The sequence below is a fragment of the Glycine soja genome, chromosome 9 (assembly GCF_004193775.1).
Source record: "Glycine soja cultivar W05 chromosome 9, ASM419377v2, whole genome shotgun sequence".
Taxonomy (NCBI): Eukaryota; Viridiplantae; Streptophyta; class Magnoliopsida; order Fabales; family Fabaceae; genus Glycine; species Glycine soja.
The window spans coordinates 5,485,820-5,504,468 of record NC_041010.1 but is presented as its reverse complement, the minus strand read 5'-3'; the positions used below and the strand labels follow the sequence as shown (position 1 = coordinate 5,504,468).

At 34.3% G+C, this 18,649-nt stretch overlaps 1 pseudogene across 1 annotated transcript; it reads right to left on the bottom strand.

The window, feature by feature from the left end:
- Window positions 1-211: 211 nt before the first annotated feature.
- On the bottom strand, window positions 212-17,920 carry LOC114367770 (annotated as a pseudogene). Its single transcript, XR_003657262.1, has 25 exons — window positions 17,723-17,920; window positions 16,464-16,549; window positions 16,237-16,373; window positions 15,222-15,296; window positions 13,862-13,953; window positions 13,092-13,163; window positions 12,804-12,883; window positions 12,676-12,721; window positions 12,259-12,440; window positions 10,686-10,761; window positions 9,672-9,796; window positions 9,239-9,273; window positions 9,090-9,148; window positions 8,457-8,540; window positions 8,206-8,301; window positions 8,067-8,115; window positions 7,586-7,663; window positions 7,286-7,500; window positions 6,681-6,806; window positions 6,470-6,569; window positions 6,281-6,383; window positions 5,374-5,504; window positions 5,082-5,243; window positions 1,358-1,512; window positions 212-1,081 (listed from the first exon to the last, which is right to left on the bottom strand). The product of XR_003657262.1 is annotated as a DNA ligase 4-like (transcript).
- Between the last annotated feature and the right edge of the window lie 729 nt (window positions 17,921-18,649).

Below are 18,649 nucleotides of genomic sequence, written 5' to 3'. Positions count from 1 at the left end.
AGTGAACATCATCAATGTAAAGGAATTTTAATTACGTACAGGGAGAATAGGAAACTTACTAAAAAACATCTTAGATATTAGAGTAAGTCATATCAAATAGAGACTCTCATAGTTGAAATATATAAAAAAAAACACGTCATCTTAAAATTAAACATGATATTAACTCTAAGTTCACACTTACTCATTTTTAATCCTGTTAACGCTTTTTTCATTTTTAGACTTAAAATTACTTTTTTCATTCTTGATCTACATAAAATTCAGATATCAAATTTGACAAAGAACTTTCGACCTATATATTAAGAACTTAGCAATACATTTGTAAGACGATGCTTTACCAGCCCTTCAGCAGCTCACTAGCAACATCCTTGTAGCTAACTTTCTTTTTATTAGTAATCATAGGCTCCGCTTCTGCATTGGAGGTTTCTGGTAGCTTCTCTTCTCTAACACTTCGATTCATCGGTTGCTTGACTTTTTGGGTGGCAAGGCTAGGAATCATGTCAAATAACATTGCCTGCAGAGGGTAATCCGAAATTTCAAGTTTCTCAGTAACCTCATTGCTTTGCTCATTGTGCCTATCAGACATTTCTATTTCAGGAACCAACATTCTTTCATGTTCATTGTCATTCAAGTCCTCTTGCTTGTCTGCCTTATTTTGTTCAAAATTTTCCCCAATCTCAGCAACTTGGACATTTTCACATTCCTCAGTCTCCTGTGGTTCTGAACGTTTCTTGTAAAAATCAAGACTTCCTGCACTCGTGTCAATCTCCTGCTCAATTGGTCTTATGTCATGAGAATCACTTTCATGTGTTGATTCATATTCACATATTTTAGCAGGCTTTTTCGCAATTTGTTGTCGTGCTCTTCAAGCTTGTTTGACAGCTGGCTGTTTTACTTTTTTGGTACCACTGCCTGCAGGTCTTTCTCTTTTTTTTTGCCACCCTTCTCTTGGGATACCAAAGCCATACTGTCTTCACAAACAGCTTTAACACTCCTCTGTTGAATTCCCTTGTCAGAGAAAGAAATTTTTTGTTCTTCTACATTATCTCCACTCAGATGAGCCTCTAACCCCAAGTCCACTTCACTAAAACAGAAAGCAAAAAACCATCAAATGCCAAGGAAAATATTGATAGAATAAGACGACTCCTACATTTAACCACAGCTAATACCATCCATTTTAAACACCAGGGGCTAATCAAAATAAAGTAAAAATTTGTTATGTAGTACACTGGTGCAAATTCCCCAACAAGAACATATAATGTCTCAAATATTAAAGCAATTGGATTCACAAAAGGTTCCAAGTTCCAACATTGTCATCCCCCAAAGTCAGAATCTAAATGCTTTTCATGCATTAACTTACCAATCTTCAGCAGTTGTCTCTTCTATTCCCCAGGGTTTAAACTGTAAGAGTCTTCTGGTAATCTTTGGCTACTGTCTGAACAATCTTCTAACCACTGGGATTTAACTATATGCAACCTCTTGCTTTGCAGAAATTTTCTTTCTACTGAAGTGAAACTACATAGTCAAAGTTGCCCCATCCCTCCCGACCAAAATGGAAAGATAAAGGATGGAGGGAGGGGGAGAGAGTATGTGAGGGCACAATTAAATAACATATAAACAAATCATTATCATTCACCCAGTAATTTCAAACCAAGCTGGGAAATATAGTTTTAATTCACCACTTCTTTTAATAAGAAATTTAAGATGGAGAATCTCATTAAGCTGGGAAATGAAAATTACAGTTCGTAACTCTATAGAACAAGGTAGAAAACTTGAATACCAATAAGACATGTTAGAAAATCTGAGAAAATTTTGATATCTTTTTTATATCTAAAAATATTTTAGAGCATCCTAGATGATCCATTAAGATTTATTCTTCTTTTATATTTGATGATAGGTTTCCTTGTTTAATTAAGATCTTTGTTATTATAGACCTATTGTATCATGTAAATAGGAACATTATTTCCTATATTTATTGCATATAGTCTATATAAAATAGACTCTGTTGTGCAGTCAACAGTCAATATACATGGCTTTCAGCTTCTCTTGCATCTATTTTTCTCTCTATCAACAAGACAAGCTATACCGGCACCATTTTAAACTAAAATTTATGCATGTTGTGACACCCTCTACCCCTCACATATATATTAATAAAGGAATAAAAATTCAAATATTAATTAAAAGTATTTTTAAAATATTTTTAAATACAAGCCTTTCAAATGGGTAAAAGGCTCACATTCACTTTCTTTTACATCATATTCAAACTTGTCTAAATAAATAATAAAGTCATTTCGGCTCAAAGAAGATCATTTCATACAATTAATATAAAACCTGTATCCTAATGTCACATCCTATCAGAGCGTGGTGTTCCCGTGTCCTTTAGCATGAGGTTCTTCATAGTCATCCACCTATTCATCTGCTTCCCCGAACACAAAGTTCAAGATCATCACAGAATCCAAACACAAACAATAAACCGGGAGTGAGTTATCACATTTCTAACTACTAGAGAGAAATAACACAACATATAGTAGCCAAATACAATTTACTTAGCATATCTCACATTATTTCATCACTTTGTCCTTCATCAATCACACTTTTCATCCATCAATCACACCTTTCAATCATCAATCACAATACACAGGAATCACACACTCCGATCAAGACATAATAACACATCAATTTCATAATAAACAATTAGCAAGCGTATGCAACAGTTATGCTAAGACTCAAGCCTATATGCAATGTGGTACCATGTCAGTGAAAAACCTCGTCGGGCGCCTAGGAGTACATGACAAGTCAAACCACACAATAGTAAGTCAAGTCACTCTCACTAGGTAATATCATAGGGAGACCAGTCAGGGTCACAGTGTTTTGCGAGAATACTCCAACCATATGGGATCAACATAGGCTTAAAGGAGCACTCAAACCGTGTGACCCCCAAGGCCTACACTCCAAAGAGTCCGTCAGGGCCTCTCCCTCCTGATTCAGGTCCAACCCAAAAAACATTTTAGCACACAGACTCTATTTATGAACTGTACAAAACACACGACTCCTCAATTGTTCTCAAAATAGTTTTAACTCGTCGCCCTAAAAGGGACTTAACATTAACTCATCGCCCTTAAAGGGACTTAACATTAACTCGTCGCCCTTAAAGGGACTTAACATTAACTCGTCGCCCAAAAAGGGACTTAACATTAACTCGTCGCCCTTAAAGGGACTTATAGTCGTGTGATTATACAATTAATAGTTCATACTCAATGCACACAATATCTCAATCACATACATACACAATTTATCACATACACTCGATCTCAATCACAATGGTATAATATCAAAATAACATGTTATCACACCTCATGGATCATATACACTTTACTTATGAACTACGCAATACACACATTTACTCAATTGTTTTCAAAATTATTTTAACTCGTCGGGTTCCCACAGTGGATCCCATCACAATACTCGTCGCCCTTAAAGGGTCTTACAATTGTGTGATTGCACAGTTCATAGTTCACAACTCAATACATACATCTCATCTCAATACACATGTATTTCATCATCCGTCACATGTTCCATTTATCACATACGCACAGTTTGAATCATCATTTCATAACCTAAACATAACAATTTATACAAAAGATTTTATCACAATATGGGATGTAAAACCTCTGAAATAGTTTCTCACAATTGTATCAAAATCAATTAATCAAAATCATGGGTTAAACACAAAGACATCAAGAGCACTCAAGTTTATCAATCAATTCTCATCAGGACATCAATTGGTACATAGAACACAATAATATTGTATTTATAATCATAAAGGAAAAGTTATAATTATATAAACATCCCAAAATAAACCCAAATTTAGTTCTCTAAGGATCCCTACACATGTTCATTCTAACCCCCAATTGCGATAAATTCATCTCTTACCTATGAGCGGACTCACGTGTCCTTCAGCCAGCGATAGTACCATCTCTAGCGGTTCCCTGAGATTCCTTCAGTTATTCCTCCGACTGCTCCGATAGAATTCTCAAACGTCAGAGAGACGGAGAAGAGATTGAAACCTCCACTTGTACTGTCTTCATGCGATTCCTTTTTCTCCCTCCACTAATATTATATCGAAAATCCCAACGGTGAAAGTGTGCACAATTGAATTTCGAACAACATATCCAAATTTTATGAAAATCCAACGGTTAACGAAATCGGGATCGTAGTTTTACCGAGACAGTTTTGGGTTTCTACGGGAAATTAAAATGCTACAATGCGAAGGGTTTTCCTCTAAGCTCATATATGATTTTAAAATTCCCAACGGTGAGAATGTTAGAAATTGGGTTTCGAACGTGGTACTCAAATTTCACGACGATCCAACGGTGAACGAGTCCGAGATCGTCATTTTTCTGAGACAGGTTTGGTGGGCTGCAAGAAAAAGAAAGGGTTTTGAGAGGAGAAGGGGAAAAACGAAAATGAGGCCAAAAAGAGGCACCTGACTTAACATAACTATTTATACCTAGGGTATTCAGCCTATTATTTGCTCTATATTTATTTATTTTATAAAAACAAACTCTATTTTATTTTCTATCAAACAAATAAATAAAATACCCTTTTTATTTTCTCTCAAATCATTATTTTAATTAATAATTATATCTCCTTATTTATTTATTTATAAAATCTCATTATTTTTATAAAACTCTATTTATTTATAAATAAATATCCTTTTTAATCTAGATTACAAAGATTGGGATGTTACACATGTTATTTTTGGCCTTTTTCATCTTTGGAAACATATTTACGAAAAGCCCAGATGATGAATCTTTGGGTGCAATAGCATATCCATATTTTATTACTTTGTCTGGTTTTTCGGATTGTTCAAACCAATGACTTGATTGATTCACTGTTTTCCTATCAAAGTTGCCTGTCTAGTCTAGTTTTTATTTATCATTTATAAAGAAGAAACATGTAAAAAAAAAAAAAAAGCTAACAGAAAATTGAGAAACAAAAACTATCTTGTAATTAACAAATTGTACTGCATAAGCCGTTGATGGTGCACACTTAACAAGGTGCCAATAGGACAGATCACTTACCTACTCTGTATTTGTTCAAAGTCAGTCTGATATCCTGGCACAAGCAAGGCCACTAAATGGGTTGCACAAGTAAGATTAGAGGTAACTTTTCCACCACCCATTAGAACTTCAAGCTTAAATCTCCTCAGAGCAAGTTGCAACATAAAATGCCAATCACTTTTCCTATATGAAAATATTGAATGATCAGAGAGCTAAGGAGAAAATTTGGTGAAAATAATGATCATAATCAAAATCCTAAATCTCATATAGTGCTGAAATTCAAAAAAAGATTTGATTTAACATTATATCTTACAATGAAGGTATCACATAGTGGAAATAAATGGAGCATCTGTAAAAGAAAGACCACTTATCCTTTGGGCAGTATTTTTTCCTGTAATGATCGACAGTGCTAGCATCTTTTGACCAATGAATATTGCTTAAGAGCTACAAAAGATGATATAAATGAAAGTTAATTCACTTTAATGAGGCATAACCTATGTTGACTTTGCTAAATATTAAGGGAAAAAAAACACATATCACATCAATCAAGTAGTTAGTTACTAGTTACAATGTAAACAACCCATCATACGGCAAAGTCCACAACACACAAACGGAAAAGAAGTTACCACTTGGCTCCTATAAAAAAAAAAAGTGCAACAATCTAAGGGTGGCAGGTGGTACAAGGGAAATTTTTTCATGCCTGGGAATAATCCTGAGAATCATGATTCCTAGGAATGACTAAAATCTGTTTGGTTGGTGATAAATATTCCTGAAAATATTTATACAAGTTTCCTAAGAATTAAAGAGTAACATGGTATTTTTACCATAAACTTTAACTATTTACCACAGTAAAACTTTTTTTTAACTTGAGCAAGTTAGATTCTCACCTCCCACGGGAACAATTTTGTGAGAAACTTAGCTAAAAAAAATCTCGAAAAATATTGTTTCAAGTGAATGTTCCGTTTTAAAAAATAAACCAAACATGGAAAACAAGGATTCCCAACTTCAGAATCCCAGGAATCTAAAAATTTTCCTTGTACCAAACACCCCCTAAGGGAAAAATGCATTAACTAACACTTGACTTAACTGAAAACCACACCCCAATCTTCACATTAACATGGTGCTTTGTTTCCTTCATATTTCAATGTGAATATTTACTTAAGATAGATAGAGTCCAAAATTTGACAAGATAGAAACTAGCTAGTAGCAAATGCTATTACCGGCTTGATGTCTCCAAGATCAAGGTCCAAGTGGTAAGTGTCTGAGAACTCATCAACTTCTTCCTGTAACTTCTTTGTCAGTCCAGATAGAAAAAGGAAGTACCTTTCAAAGGAAACATTGAAAGCAATATACAATCAGAAAAGCTTTTATAGGATTCAAATAAGTTTATATTCAGTCATATAACTCACTTAGGCTGTAAGCAGAAAAGCTTCTTTTGTTCATAGCAATCTAACACCCAAGAATAATGAATGATATCACCATGATGCTTTGCTGCTTCAAATTTAAACCCTACAGTACAGACAACTATCTTTTATTAGATCTTGAGACAGTAAAATTGTCCTTTTCATGCACAGCGTTTGCACAAATACATAAACACGGAGAGAGAGAGAGAGAGAGAACCCTTGCTGTCTGCTGCAACACAATGCATGACTGAGTTATTCAAATTCATTGAAAAAGTTCCCCCATTCTCAGCAATTAATTTGTGCAAGGACTCGGGAGAATGAGATTGAGGCACATTAACAAAATCTGTGCAAGTCAAGGAAAACTATATTGCAACTATAATTGTAATGGAAAGAATTGTGTTGGGTCTATTTTATGGCAATTAAAGCCCCCCTATTATTAAGAGGAACACAAGTTAATGGAGCCTGAAGCGATTGTCATCACATTTTGTGCATATGCAATTGCTTTCTGTTGACACAACCATTTCAGTGAATGTGGAGTGGAAAAGAAAAATATGAACATCTAGAAGCACATGCAACTCGGAAAAAAAGAAAAGGAGCAAAAGAGGTAATTTGGAAAATGTAACCAATGTGGGTGCAGGTCATGTATTTATGTAGAATAAAATAAGGTAGTTGCACAATGTCATACAGGATAATACAAAGGACTAGAAAACCTACACGCAAATTAATACACCACCTTTAACGTGAGGAAATAAGTATAAAGGAGGAATTTTAAAACAAAAATATATATAAAAAATAGCAGTTAGTTAGTGGACAATTGGTAGGTAGCAAGATTCTCCAGGATACAGAACATCATATTTGAAAATATTAAGGACCCCCCCTTAACGCTGGAAACATCAGTTTGAATTAAATGAGAAGGAACAATGGACAAGTTTTTCTTTTCTCCCCTAGTGGAGGATTTCGGTCGTTTTGGTTTACTGTCCTGTTTGCTGCCATATTCTGCGTGGTACCATTGCTAGAATGTACTAGTTCTATAAATGCTGTAAAGGGAGAAAAAGAAAGGAATCAATCTTACAGTGACATCATCAATGAAGATACCAGAATCCTATTTTGCAAATCCCTTACATTGAACATCAAAGCATTCATACCAAGGCTTGCCATATCTCACCCTGTCAATCCGAGACTGTAAGGTGCAGAAAATACCTGTAAACAAAATCATTCATAAAACTGTGCTGTTCATAAGACTATTATGTAGACAGCAATCCTTCCACTCGGACGGATTTTTTTTGGGGGGGGAGCAGGGGCCTTGTCCCTCCCTCAAGATCCCTTGTATATACTTGAGAAGAGAAGAAAATATTGATAGAAAAATAGAGTATTGAGTTAATGTTTGCTTAATTTTTCTCTAGTAGTAGATTTTATATCTAGTTTTACACAAAATTAATAATAAGTATTTTTGTGGAACTTTTAATTTACTAAATAATTATTTATTAGAAGTTATTTATTTAAATAATTGTGTAAAAAAAAAAATCGGCCCCACCTTTGATGCATTCCTGGATCGGTCCCTGCTTCCACTTAAAGATAGACACACTACATTTGAAGGACATACCTCAGATTCTATAGTTCGGATATCACTGGTTATAGACCGAATAATTAATCTGCATGAAGAGAAGGGTAAATATTGATCAACATTGAAAATACCAGTGACATATACTTGGCGAGTTCATAATTAAGGTGAAAATACTTACTTCTCAGGGCTATCAACCCACATATCAGGTCTTTCTTTTGAATGATTAGTTACTTGATAAAAACTTGGTGGCGTCTTCTTTGGATATTCATACTTTCTGAGAGAAAAAGAGGCAGAGAAGTTGAAGATATTTGATGAATTATAGTATGCCATTTTGTTTATCACCAGAAAATGCAAGCAATTTAAACACACAAGGAAAAACAATACGCAATATTACCTCATCAAAACAATTGACCTGAAAATATAACTTACCTGAAGTAAGGTTTTTGTTTGGTCACTACAGCATCAAGCTCATCATCAGAGAGTCCAGTACCAACTCTGCAAAAGGAGATAAATCTGCAATATAAAGAAGAACCTGATTAATGGAGCTATGTATAGATAGCTATGCATATAAGTGAAAACAAGCTAGTTTAAGTATCTCAACTTTACTTTATCCCAACAAAAGGGATACCATGGTTTGCTAACAGAACAGGAACAAAATGAAACAAACAGAAAATTTGCAAAGGTTTATCAAATTCAATACACAGTTCACTTATATTCCAGATGTGGGTAACCAAACCAAACTAATTTAGCGTAACCCAAGTATATTACTTACCACATGTTTGCAATATTGAAAGGATTTTCATTGTGCAGAAATTGAAATAAAAGTTGAAACTATTCGAAGGCTAATATGAGGGGTGGTGATGTGGGACATGATGGAGAGGCGGTCAATGATTTAATGCCATATAGAGTATATAAGACATGTGGCAATTATATTGCCACATCATTTAATCATGCCAACAACAGGGACTAAAATTGGGCACTTTTAAATGACTAGGGATCAAAACCAAAATTTGACATATTCATAAGAACCAAAATCATAAGAAATCCCTGACACATTTATACCGCTTAGGGTGCGTATTTGGGGATGGACGCTCTGCGAGGCCAACCAAGAATCGAGCAACCTGAAAAGAAAAGCATGCTGCTACAAGTTCATTTGAAGAGCAAAGGAATAATTTGTTAAAAGGTCAAATGCAGTGGGAAAATGACCAAACCTCTCCTCCACGTCGTCCAGAGCCATAGCAGCCACCTACAAATAGTAGAAAACAGCAAAGTCAAAATAACCATGTTAAACAAACTGCTATAGGATGTATAATTTTTTTTTTATCAGCAAAAATACGAATATATTATATATAGTAGTAAAATCAGTACAATTGGTACTGTTGTATTTACATCCTAGTGACATTATGTGCGGATCTATGGTGTCCTAATACAAGCTTTAAAGAAATAATTAGGCAGCCATAGATCTGTATCTAAACTAGGATCCCAACCACAAAATATCTATAAACCAATTCCCCCCGGAACACGAAACCCAGCCCTGATGTTGCTAGACCAGGAGTGGAACGGAATGTCAAATCCTTTTTTCACATTTTAAAGCCAGGTCCAGCAGAAATAGGATGTATCAATTTAAGAACATAAATCATATACCTATGATAAGTACATCCAGATCAGAGCCAGCTTGAATGTATTCAGGCTTCAATTTTAGCCACTTTCCACTACAATCACTAGGTTCCCATTTGGAGCTGTGGTCTTTTAAAACAATTCCCACGTCTCTTAAAAAAGGAAGAAAAGAAATGCATAACATGAAACACTAAGACCTAATAAGAGGGCAAATGTAAGGAGGAACAAAAGAAAGTAGAGGATCATAGCCTTTGAAATAGTGAAATTGTGCAACTCCCTAATAGCTGTGCAACTAACAGAGGGAGTTAGTTAGGATTGTTGTAATAGAAATAAAAGATGAGAAGGGAGAAGGAGGAACCAAAAGTTGAGACTTGAGACAGCACTGATCTCTTAAACACAAGTATCTAAGGTGGAGGCTCATGAATGATGTTAATATCTTCAATTGCAACTATATATATATATATATATATAGGAGGCATATTAAGTAAGAACTCTTGGTTATGAGAAATGAGAACTATAAATTTGGATTGTAGAAACATACATAGATGGTTCGGAGTAAAACTTTGCAAACACATGGCCACTTAAAAAAAAAATTATGTACATTTATCATTTAATCTTGAACATTCAAATATGATCTAACTGTCCAGATTTATACTTCTTATTTCTCATGGTAACAAGAGTTCCTTCTATATATATAACATATGATCTTCCATAATAATCTTCAAAATAAGAATTGAGAAAACTCAGAGAAATGGAGTTTGGTTTGGTGAGAATGAAGGGGCATTTAGATATTTAATATAAAATACCTAACATCTAAAGTTTTTGGTATAGTTGGTTCATGGCATGCTCCTTTCTTATATTGAAAGCTTGTGTCATTTAGCTTGACATGTAAAAATAGCTATTAAGTGTTTGAGGCTTTCCAAACCCTCCTAGATCAGTTTTTGTACAAGTCAGTTAAAAAAATTACAGATCGCGGCTTTATATATCCACATATAGCTTGGTTGGCAAAATTAACCAAAATAAACTAAGGGTTTTACTAACCTATTTTCAATGGTTTTTATGAAAAACCTCTCAACTCCATCCACATTATGAGCAATAAATGACCAACAAGGTTCACCTGTATAACAGCACAAAAATCACAAATATTATATGAGCATATGCTAACTCATTGAACCAATAAATAGAAAATTATGTGAAAATTAACAAATGAGGATATGATAAAAAGAAATAGTATCAAAGATAAGCATATTGCCAGCAGAAATGTTGATGCACACACAAGATTAAAAACTGCACATCCATAATAACAAAAATATATTGATGATTTGAAATGACATGACATTGCAACAAATAGCAAGACAGAGGAGATGGCCACAGAAAGTGTAATCATTACCATTCACCAAACTTGATTAGTTCATGTCATCCCCATCATGACACTTAAACACATACAAAATTGTTTCCTTTTTATCCCTTTGTAAGATTCCCGCAAATTTTGACTTTCCGGATAGATTTTTACATGGATATTACCAGTTATCTTCCTTTACACTCACTCTTTCTTTTTATTGGGTAAACTTCAGTAATAGGTGGTTTCCTAACAGATTCTGTCATATTTACCTTAATAGATGTTACTCCTGCTTTCTCTCTATACTGTCATTCCAAGTAGTATATTTTCTCATGCATCCACTCATTTACCAGAATACTTTCATCTTTGTACAATGTACCTTATGCTCTTGACCTCTTGTTGACAGTGGCACCTTACCACCCAATATACAGTACTTTAAAGCATTGTATATCTAACAAGAAAGTAATACTAGATGGAGAAAAAGATATTCTGAAAAAGACGGATGAAGAAGCAAGCAGAAGATAAAAATGCAGCATGGCTCTCAACTATAAAAAATGGAAACTCCCCTTAAACAGCTGAGAGCTGAGAACCCATAAGCATAATCCTACTCTATAACAAGTTTTAGGGTATAGACATGCCCTTGATGATGTGGGCATTCTGCTCCACCAAAATGCACTTACCCCTTGTTTGGTTACTATGGAAAAGAGAAGGAAGAGAATTGTGTGGAAGACACGTGTGCATGTGTTTGTTTGTGTGGAATTGTGTGGAAATTTTAAAATTTCAATGTGGGCCACACACCTTTATTCCTTACCTACCAAACAACTTCAATTCAAATATTTCCTCTCTATTCCACTTTATTCCATTCCATTCCCTCCCTTTCTTTCCTCACATCCAAACACACATTTTGATTTTTGCTACATGAGAAGTACAGTGCTGTGCAACAACAAGTTTCATTTCATTTGCCACAGCTCAATAGTGAATGCAACTGTACAAGATTTACTACTAGGTTTAATCACCCATATTAGTTTCCCCAAACCTCACACACATTCTCTATCTCTCTCTTTATCTTTCCTCAAGTTACAATAAGAAAATAATGTCACAATTGTCTAAACATGTCTCAGAATATAAATTTCATTTATATGGTCCAAAAAAAAAAAATCAACTCAAGCCACATCACCAATCTGAAATCATGAAAGTTGGATTGAAGAGAAAGAACAGTTGGGAAATTCCTTAAAGTACACAAGACAAGACAAATTGCTCATGAGAAAATCTTACCAGAAGAAATATAACTGTTGATACCAGCATTAGGTACCAAAATTTCCAAACGACCCTTCACTGGCCTTACAATTTTACACAAAATCTCATGCTGTTCCTTCAAAGTTTGGTGAATCACACTAGTATCTCCAAAATAAAGGATATCAAATGCAACATCTAGCCACTTTCAAGTCAAGGCATATCATATAAATTTTTCTTGCATTAGAAAATCTTCATCACCTACAGAATTAGAGATATTCATTCTTCCATTGAAACCAAAACCATATCAAATTTCCAGATAGCTGGAATTAATAGTTGAAAACTTGAAATGTTCAGATACAAGGATACAGCATAACTGCATCAAGAAAGGACCTAAAAAGGTTAAAATTGAACTTGATAGTTTCTCGTAAAAAAAAAAAAGAAAGAAAAGATTCAAAATGGATAACCTGTCTATCACTATCAGGTCCGTCTCTTGCTGCCTTGGCTGCCAATAACAGAAAATATTAAATGGTAGTGTTACAGAAAATTATAGATTTACTGTGATCAAGCCTTATTAAAGTACGTGCCTATTTCCTGATTTGAACCAAACTCAGCAAAATGTTTCAAGGATGTATCCCACACCAACATTTCACCATCAAGGATGCACCTAAGAAAGATAACAAGGACCCAAATGAAAAATACATAAGCTATTTCAGAAACATACATACACTACTATTGTTATATATACATTATATCAAACAGCCCCTCCAAGTTATAGTTGCATGCATCCTTCCCATCAAGAAGAATAAACAAATGGGATAGAAATTATTAGATATAAACAAAATTGTAATACATGAAACAAAATAAATGTTCGCCTATCAACAAGAACATTTTGTATTATGATTTCGGACATCGCATGTGCATATTCAGAATGATCAATAAAGTTCCTGCAATGATGAAAAAAGTAAATAACAGAATATCTATCTTTAGGAAAAAAAATCTACAAGAAATAAATAGAGGCAAATGGAAAACCCAAGGAAAAACGAAGAGTAACCCATATTGTGTTACATTAGGCTTCTTTATCAATGTATAAGTTGTTGTATAAATATATAAAACAATTCACCAAGCATTCTTATGCTTTCAAAGCTCAAAAGTAACACATTCAGGCAAGACAGGGTGAAAACAAGAATCCCGTGGTGAAAGGGCCACAATCTTAAGTATAACAGTGTTTTATTGTGTAATATCAATTGAGCTAGCTTTTGAGGTTGGATTATGCCCAAACTCACATACTAAGATGGTATTAGAGTCTATCCTAGATCCATTAACAGACCACCCATCATATTATCCACGCACCAAGTCCAAAAGTTCTCTGAGCGAGAAGGGGTGTATTGGGAAAAATCCAAGTCCCGTATCAGCTAAAGACAAAGCAAAGATAAAATATATAAGTGGGGGACAACCTTCATCCCATGAGCTAGTTTTTGGGGTTGAGTTAGGCCCAAACTCACATTCTAAGATGGTATTAAGAGTTAGGTTCTTCTTGAGAGAAGAATAACGTGTGACACAACAACACACAATAAAACACTTTTATATTAAATGAAAAATAATATAAAATACATTTAAATATAGAACACACATATGCACTTGCCTTGAGAAGAAATGTATCTCAGTTCTATTTTTACGAATTTGAATGCAGCCACCATCAAATTTGCACTCAACAACCACTTCCTTCCCATGAAGCTAAATAGCATAAACATACAAATAGGAAAAGTAAAAAATAGCAAACTAATGAATTCGCTATGCATGAAATCATGTATTATCGCATTAACTATTAAATAGTTTTAAATATGGTTGTTGAGGTCCTCAAGTCCTGTGTTGAAAATCACCTTATAGAAGCATGCATAATCTTTAACCACAGTTTAGGTTGGAACAGGTGGTCAGTGGTCACAGATGTTGAAATTATAGGGTTTAGGTAGGGAAGGAGAAAAACAAAGAAACTTTCAACGGTATTCTTCTTAGATTGATATGGTATACAACGATGTGATACAACAGTGAAATCACAAACCCCTATTTATACTAGGAATCAGGTTTAGGCCCCTAACACTAATCAAATAAGGGAGCCAATAACTTGTTAAAGAGAAAGATAAAATCCCTAAGAAGATCCCAATAAATATCTGAACAAATACACAGCATAGGAAGTTCAAAGATTTGTCATATGCTCCAAGCTGAAAATAAGGATCTGTAAAGGCTGATTTCGGTTAAACAAGTTTTTTTTAGGTTGGAGGATAAAAAGATATTTCATGACAGAATTTCACCTATTAATTTGGCAAGGAGGAGAAAACCTATGATGCTTGATGTGTAAAGAGGAGTTAACTTTGCAAATATGTCCTCCATCTCCATGTCATGTTATGTTAGGATCCAATTGCAAGGTATGACACTTGGAGTCCCACATTGGAAGTATGGGATTCTAGTGGTGGGTTTATAAGGCCTTGGGCTCTCCAACTACAATAGCTAGCTTTTGTGGTGTGGTTCTGATAGATATTAAAATGCAGGTAAGGAAAAACAAGCAATAGAAATGAGGAAAACACTGATCCTGTTTGATTGAAATATGAAATACAGAAGGAAAGGAAATTCCTACTGCCCAGAGCTAGGCTCCTAAGAAGCAACCGTGAAGGCTCTTCTCCCAAAATAACAATCACAGCCTGCCTAATCAAATCCCCCCTCCCTGATTCTATAAACAAACAATATTCCCTTCTTCTCTCTCTTCTAACCAACCTATCCCTCCTAGTGTGCCACGTCACCCATCCTAGGTTTCTTCCTCACATACACCCTGCCCCACCTCTTCTTACCATCCTCTTCTTGGATCAAGGGCTCATTCAGCCCAATAACATTTGGGTCTGTATCAGGTTCTTCCAAGGTTCTTGTCACCTTGTCATGGAAAGGAATAAGATTGACCAGTGATTTGGTTGGGGCATAAGTGACTGAATAAAAGGCTTAGCAAAGCAAACATTCTTCCATGCTTCAGTTGCATTAGCAACTCTCTTAGCTAATTGGGGGCGCACAGCTTTTCCAACTTCAATATCCTACAGAAGAAAAGATTTAAGATTGATTATACAAAGCATATTAACAAGCAATATGCAAATAGGAATTTTCAATTATATTTCAATCTTTATGTTACGTGCAGGGGAAAGCTAGCTGAACTTCGAGGGTCAGCACCTCCAAGAAAAAGAAGAGAAGAAGAAAGCTAAGGGAAGAAATCTGCTATTTCATTCATTCATATACCTCAATGGTTTACAAATGCTTTTATTTATACCAGTTCCCTTATAACGGAATTTGTCATTTTGTGTAAAGGGAATATTCTAGAAATCATTAGCAATTCTGCAATTTGTATTCCATTTTCACAATCCAGGTTTGCTCCCTTTCACGCCACTATTCTTCATACCTGCACCAACCTTGAAGCAGGCTTGCTGTTTGCACCACATTTTCTGCTAGTTGAGCATGGAACCCGTGTGTTTGCTACCCATGTGCCTCCTTCTACCTATCACTTTATTTTCCATTGCTATACATCAGACCTTTGATAATTAGGAATGGCTTGACAAATCCCCTCAGCCTCATGGATTTATATCGAAAACATTACAAAACAAAATCCCTTAGTTTAGGGACTGGCACATCTTTATACAATATACTATTTACTATTCTAAGTACAAAATATAACAACTAATACCAACTAATTCACATAATATCTTCCCTCTCCCTCAAGCTAGTGCAGCATATATAAGTCATATGCATCAAACTTGTTTCATATGCATGTTACCTGTGGCCTTGGAGAGACTTATCTGCTACTAATTAACCATTAAATTAAAGTTCACATGAGGTGGCATTGCCCTCAATAAGAACACCATACCCAGAAAGCTAATGTTCAGATCTTGCTAGGCTCATTTAGAGCCCAAGTTGCAAGAATAAAGAAGATATCATTGAAGGCTATATAGTGTTCCAAAACTATTTTACTAAATCACAACTAACCTGCCGCTTATGACGTTGATTCCGATCCCTTAGCTTTTCACATACTAATTTTAAGTCACAGGTAACTTTAAACAAGACTTCAGCATCAGGATGGAATTCATGAAAAATGCTTTTTTCACTAATTCCCAGTTTTAGATCTGCAACAAAATTGAGTTATAGGCTCAAAGCTCATTTAAGTCTTAAGAGTTAAGATATTAAATCAATTTACTGGTGTAAAAGAAAAACACCTTTCAGGATTATCATGATTATCCACTTCATTTCCTGTGCATTTGTCTTTTGGATAAGGGTAGAAAGAACCAAAATTTTCTCAGCCCTGTAACAATGATTGCACCATTAAGAATCACATTAAATAAAAAAAAAAAGATCATTGAGAATGGTGAAGCCAAATGTTAAGAACCATTAGAATATTCTAACATCACCAATTGAATGTATAAAACTTAAAACATAATAGCAACATATTAGACAAGAATGTGGGGAGAGATAAGGTCTTTTGGTTCAATATACGGCAAAGTATTTTCAAATTTTGTAAACTATCAATAATAAAAGGTTTACAAAACACTGACGCACCATAAAGTGTAAACAATATTATTCAATCCCATCTGCATGCTGTTAAGAACCTACACATTTCAGTAGATAACAGAATCTGGTATAAATATAAATAAATAAATATATATATATATATATATATATATATATATATATATATATACTCCCTTGGAATCAACAAACGACATTGATTTCATAATTCAAATTCTAATGCCAAAAATAGACCAAGAGCAGGTTTATCTTTCATTTTTATTATTTGCCATTTTCATTTTTGAATGGCAGGCCAGGGAGCCAGGGGTGGCCCAAGCATAAGACTGTAAAGCCCTTGCTTGAAGAAAATAAGTACTTATAGGAAAAGAACATGAGAAAATAAAATAAAATGAGCTAATCCTATAAGCTAAAATCAACTTATACATTTAACTTTTATAGAAACTCTTTCATTTAACTTCTTCAAAAGTTGAAGTGCATAAGTTGATTTTAGCTTATAGAAGAATCTCAATTCATTCCACCTTCTTATTCCCTTCTTTTATATGTGCATTTGGAATAAATTTTCCAACCAGAGCCTTGATCAAGCATTCACAAAATAAGTACTTAACATGTAAGCACTTTTGTACAAGTTGTTTTTATAATCAAAGAGGACATAGAGTTTAGTGTTATCATATAATTTTGTAAGTTGCTCTCATAAGCTATATGGAAGAGCTTAACAACTAGCATTTGCCAATTAAAAAAAAAAAAAAAAGAGAGAGAATTTCTCGCAGCATCAATTTTTTTTCCTTACGGTCAATCAAAACTTTTCACATCAACCTCAAGGTTCATTTTTTTTTTTTATTTCTCAACATTTCGCAAACTTTCCCCCATCAACATCACGTAGTAACTAAAAATGTGAATACAACAATCAAGTATAGAACTATAAACAAGAAGGAAAAAAAAAACAATGCACCAGTTTTCAGCGGAAGCCAACCGGTCAAGCAACTCATTCAGCTCCCTTATCGTCGGGGGAGTCGCGGGAGATGCCGAGGGCGTCGATGAGGGAGGTGGCGAGGACGGACTCCTTGAGGCCGTAGGAGGCGCGCTCCCGGTCGAGGTTTGGGAGAAGGAGGCGGACGGCGGGGAAGAAATTGCGGACGGAGGGTGGTAAGTTTTTTTTTTCACGTAATTTTTTTTTTATTTTAATTTGTTTTGTTTTCAATTTTTTAAAATTGTAAAAAAGATATATTTATTTAATTATCAAATAAATAATTTTATTTTTATTTTTTATTAGTTTTATTTAATATGTTGTATATTTTTTATGATTTTTTAATATGTTATGTATTTTTTTAATGTTTTATTATTTAAAATATATTATATTTTTTAATATTGTTTTATTTAATATATTTTTGTATCTTTAAAATTTAGATAATCTTTTAATAAAAATAAATACTAAAATTAAAAGGTGATACTAAAATTTTAAAATACTTTAATTTAAAAATCAAAGACATTCATTCATATGAAATGATGTTCCACAACTAGTTATCTTAGGTACGTCTTGAGGTCTCTCGTCTTATTGGACTGGATTTGCATGTATTTGTTGTCCTCTTGTTCTACTACCTCTATCTCCTCTTCGTCTAGGATGATCAGTGTAATTGTGTTGTTGTTGGAAACATGATCATCATCTTTTTCATCATCATCATTATTGTTGATATTGTTGTTATCATCATCTTCATCTTCATCTTCATAAATCAGATGAGAATCCTAATGGTTGAAGATTTTGTTGACATACCTGAGACGTGTAGCCAGAGAAAGTCGTTGATTGATATTGTGCTTGTGATGGATGATGTTAGGGAACATATCCAGAAACATGCACTAGAGGTATGCTAGGTTCAGCATA